Consider the following 5586-nt stretch of genomic DNA (forward strand, 5'->3'; position numbering starts at 1 on the left):
CTCAGCTCGCTCCAATCACCTCAGCTCAGTTCAGTTCTTAATTTAATTCAGTTCTTAATTTCCTTCTCTCATAAACACCTCATCTCTAATCAGCTCATTTCAGTAAATCAGAATAGGCCCTTATTATAGATACATATTTTATTTTATTATTATTTTTAAATTTAGGTGGGTGCAAAAATGTACTAGTGAATATATTGGAGTGAGGGGTAAAGTAAAGCAAGTAGATTATAGTTGATACTCCCTTCGTTTCAATTTACAAATGATTTTATGGAAAATAATAATAATAATAATAATAATAATAATAATAATAATAATAATAAAAGGTAGAGTGAAAATAAATAGATAGGTGATTGTGATTATAAGACCCAACTCAAATGAAAAAGTATAACGAACAAAATTTCACAAAAAAGAAATGGGAACACCCAAAAAAAGAAAATGAGGTAGATAAATGGGACAAAGGGAGTTTTAAGTCTATTAACGTTGATAATGTGAATTTTATCATCTAATATTAATCCCACTTTCTGATTAACATTGAACAGCCAAATCCAGAGATCATAAATTCACAGCAATTACTAGTGAACTAGTGATGGTATAATACTAGTAGTCCTCAATATTGCCCAAAATTGTTAATCCCAGATTACTATAACAATATGGCCCTCAAAGTTGGCGGTTGTGTTTATTTTGAGTTAATCTAAGTATAACATCAATATAAAATGATAGCCAAAAGTTGGGATTATTTGTAGTAAAAAAAATTATTCCATAAACTCAATTTTAAGTGTCATCGCTCCAATAGCAATGCCACCATGCTTAGATAGTTAACCTCGGCTTTAAAATCTCTACATCATCTTTCTTTCCTATAAGACTCCTTATGAATCAAAAAAAAGTGGGGTATCCTAGTTTATACATTGTTGTCACAGATTGTCTTTTAGAGAGCAATGATAAGAGCCTAAGAGGAAAATGTTCTTTAATGTTGCATGAAATCTCTTATCATGGGATTCATGGCTGAGATTAATGCTATACACATTTGCATCTGAGGCTGTCATCCAAAAACATCTTAATCAATTTTGTTTATAAGGTAGTCTTGATGGTATGTGAGAAAGAAAGTTATGCACATATATTTTGTTTATCAGTATGCATAGATAAGCACAACCGCATTTTGGTGTAGGATAGGATAGATCAATAATTCAATTTCGTTAAGCTGCTGCTTGCTTGTTTATGTCTAAGAATTTGGTTGATTGAGTTAAAGCGAGTATATATTTAGTGTTATTTCAACAATGTGGTCTGCCATTGGAAAACTGAACATTTATATGAGTATCAAAGAATTGATTTGTATGTTGTGGTAGTTTTCATATGTTATTGATGATATCCAATTGTGTGCTTAGAGTCATGTTTCTTTGCTGTATGAAGCGTATGATACTATGATGGTACCATTTGGTTGGCAAAGGAATATGATTCTTTCTATACAAACATAAATGGTATGTACATTCAATGAATTTTAGCTAAACTAAATTGTTGTCAGCAAATGTACACTAATATGAGTAATATCAAATAGCAATAAAAAAAATTTAGCAGTACTAATAATATTATGTGAATTATCCTTGCTTAGTTTTTCTTCCAGAAGCATGCATTCTGCAATTTGATGTAGCTGAAAAATGGTCTTTCTGCGACAGGTATAAACTTGACAAGCCAACCTAGAGGCCAGGATACCGCTGCAATTCCAATACAAACACCCCACTGTCCCCAGTTTAATCTTTCTGTGTTGGCGAATTTCTTTAGGAATTCAACCATCACCACCTGAAGGATAATGGTTATGGCAATGATGGCTAGGAACAACCTGTTCTTGTGTATTCCTTCAAAAATATTCTTCTTCTCCAGCTTCCTTGCATTAAATTCATTGAATACCTGGCACAACACAAAGGTATTGAAAAGCAGTGTATCCTTCACCTTGCTCCCTACACCAAAGATCGATTCTCCCTTAAATTGTAAGGTCAAGAGGACTGCTATCTGGTATAGGGCTTGAGACATCAGATTTCTCCACATCACATTGGTGATGAGTGGCTCCGTTCTTCCAACAGGTGCCTTGTCCATCAATTCTTTTGCCGGTTTCTCAGTTGCAAGAGCTAAGGCACCTAAGGTGTCCATAATCAAATTGACCCATAAGAGTTGAACTGCGGTTAGTGGAACCTCACCTGCTGAAACTGCTGCTACAAAGTTGATTGTCAGAGCTGCAACATTTACAGTAAGCTGGAACTGGATGAACTTTTGAATGTTGTTGTAAACACATCTGCCCCAATTCAAAACTGTTGCTACCGAAGCAAAATTATCATCCAGGATGACAATGTCTGAGCTCTCTTTTGCAACTTCAGTCCCTTGTATTCCCATAGAAAGCCCTATGTCTGCTTCTTTTAATGCTGGTGCATCGTTTGTGCCATCTCCGGTTACTGCAACCACATGGCCTTTTTGTTTGAGGCATTGCACCATAAGAAGCTTATCAAAAGGAGAGGATCTAGCCATGACGAGTATCTTGTCAACTTTCTCAATCCTTTCTTTCTCCGTGTAGCTCCGAAATTCTGGACCTTCAACAACAGCACTGTTAATGTCATCACCAGGCTGCAATATCCCACATTCAACGGCTATTGCTCGTGCAGTGAATACATTATCCCCTGTGATCATCTTGATGTTTACTCCGGCATTTTGACAATCTTGAACAGCTTTCTTTACCCCTGGTCTACACGGGTCCTTTAGACCAACCATTCCGAGCAACGTCAGACCATCATCTGTGAGCTTTTCTTGATCCATTTCCTCATCTTCCTTATGTACTACTTCTTTGTGAGCAAAGGCAATGCATCTAAGGCTGCTAGCTGCCATGCTTTGAATTATCTGCTCGAAAGTTTCCTTTGCCTCACCATTCATAGACTTCAAATCTCCTGATGCATCATAGTAAGAGGAGCATTTATCTAGTATCATTTCAGCCGCACCTTTCCAGTGTACATAAACTTTTTTGTTTTCTTTTCCTTTGATTAACACGCCACTTCTTTTCTTCTGCGAATTGAAGGCTTCCACGTGAAGGATTGTACAATCCTGGTTCAGCTTCTGCATGTCCATGTTGAGCTCCAGCACGGCCCAAGAGAGTAGGGCCTTCTCTGTTGGGCTGCCTGAGAACTCGTAATCTGAGCTTGAAGATGAACTCCTGTAGACACTTCCTGTGGTATTGAGCCCAACACCTTGCTGGATGAATGCAACAAGAACAGCATCAATCTCAGAGGTTGTACCTTGTTCCATTGGACTCTGACCCAACCAGACTTTAGTGACCTTCATCTGGTTTTGGGTGAGAGTGCCTGTCTTGTCTGTGCAAATGGTGGTGGCGGACCCCATTGTCTCACATGCTGAGAGCTTACGAACCATAGCCTGATCAGCCATCATCCTCTTCATTGAATAAGCGAGTGTGAGGGTTACAGCCAATGGCAGTCCCTCAGGGATTGCAACCACAACTATTGTAACAGCAGCAGCAACGATCCTGACAACAGCGTTGAGCACATCGTTCACATTCGTTTTGCTTCCATTGAATTCTCTTCTGCCACTCTTATCTTTGGTATGCCCTGTGAAGTATCGAACCAACAGCACTACAAGTACGAGGAAAGCCACTGCCAAACCAAGCTTACCAATTGAAGAGGTTAGCTTGTTAAGTCGAGCTTGTAGTGGTGTTTGTTCATCTGAGTTGCGGCTTGCAGAACTCATCAGCTCTCCCCAGACTGTATTCATTCCAACTGAGGTGACGAGCATCTTACCATAACCATCTGCAACCTTCGTCCCTGAAACCAAGTACGGATTTTGAACTCTGTCAACGCCCACATGATCACTCTCCCCTGTCATGCTAGACTCATCAATCTGTAATGAATGGCCATCAACGAACAAGCCATCAGCTGGTACTTGATCTCCAGTGTTCAAGCAGACAATGTCTCCGACAACAATCTCATATATTGAAACCTGGTGTCGTCGTCCACCCCTTATTACATCTATCTTGATATTATTGCTTTGTTTTGATAGCTTTTCAAACTGTTTACTCTGTCTAAAATTACTCAGAGAAGAGACAATGATGACAAGAAAAACAGCAACAAATATGCTCCCTCCGTCGTACCATCCCTCTTTCGGTCCCTTCTGCTTGATACCGAAACCAAGAGAAAGAGCAGCACAAAACAGAAGAATAAGGATGGTGAAGTCCTGAAAGGCTTCCCACACAAAGTGAAGGAACCCTTGAGAAGGTGGTTTTTTGTACGTGTTTGTGCCAAAGGCCTCATGACGATTAGCAAGGTCACGCACATCACCATCAATACCATTCTCTAGATTGGTATTGATAGCAGAAGCAATGGAGTCTACCCCACCAAAATCTTGAAGTGTTTGCAAGTTTTTTTGTTTGGTAAGTTTGCTTAGGGATATTTGATCAACATTCGAAAAAGAATGATGATGTGGTTCAAGGTTTAAAACAGTATAAGAAGAAGAGTGTAACAACTTACCCTCACTGCGTTCCCTTTTCCGAGCAGGCAAGAGTAACACTCTCGAATAGTAGATGCTAGCAAAAGCTCTTTGCCACCTTTTGCTCGGTTTACTGAGGGTTTCGGGTATCCTCAATAAAACATCAATGCATACTAAGCTCGCATGTAATGTGCTCGTCATGTACGTTGGTATGCCTTTGTTAGCTTGAAAGCGTACTTAGCTAATACTATTATGAATGAAATATTTGGGTTATGGCTAATAGTTGAAGCTCGAAAATCGAAATATTAGAGTAATAATATATGTAGATGTACAAGAAGAATGTATTCAAAGGTTGTAAGGCTAGTTTGTATCTAATGCAGTAAGTAGTTTGATATGGAGGGAAGTAATACCCATAATATATATAGGTGTAGTTTATGATGTTAAGCGTAGAAGTTAAGTAGTGTGTATCATCAGTGTATATTACGTTGTATATTTACTCTATATATGTTTTTTCTTCCTGGAATGTACGTAGAAATGTAGACGAATTGGGGAGAAATGACTTGAAACTTTAATATATTACTCTATATATTTACTCTATAGTTATTTTTTGTGTTTTTTCACGGTATTTAAAAAATAGGAGAAGAAAGTTGATAAAGTACATTAATAAAAGTGAAAAGTAAAATTGTAGACAAAAGTTAGAAAGAGAAAGTGGAAAAAGTACAAAGCATGTGCAAAATTTAAAAGTAAATTAGGATGTACAAGGAATAAAGTTAACAAAGTGAGAGTATAATAATCTTTACATACGATCCAAAAATAAAAATAGGAACAACAACATTTTGGTTCTCCAAAATAGGAAAACAAGAACTATATTATGGGATAGAGAAAGTATATATTTTAATTGACAATGACGCATTGACGCATAGGTCGGAAAAAAACGTATTGAAATCAAGGTCGATGTATTGTTGATTTAGAATTTGTTCATTTCAGTTCAGTTTCTTATTTCCTCCTCTCATAAACAGTTCATTGTTCTAAGTCCGATTTAAAAAAAATTCAAAAAGCTTGCTTTGGCCCTATGATACTGACACTATTATGTGAGTTTAAGCACAAGATTTG

General features: G+C 37.5%; 1 pseudogene; it reads right to left on the minus strand.

Annotated features, from left to right (window-relative positions):
• Positions 1 to 1578: 1578 nt before the first annotated feature.
• LOC145578904 (putative calcium-transporting ATPase 13, plasma membrane-type pseudogene) lies at positions 1579 to 4674 on the minus strand (annotated as a pseudogene).
• Between the last annotated feature and the right edge of the window lie 912 nt (positions 4675 to 5586).

The sequence above is a fragment of the Chenopodium album genome, chromosome 14 (assembly GCF_948465745.1).
Source record: "Chenopodium album chromosome 14, dcCheAlbu1.1, whole genome shotgun sequence".
Taxonomy (NCBI): Eukaryota; Viridiplantae; Streptophyta; class Magnoliopsida; order Caryophyllales; family Amaranthaceae; genus Chenopodium; species Chenopodium album.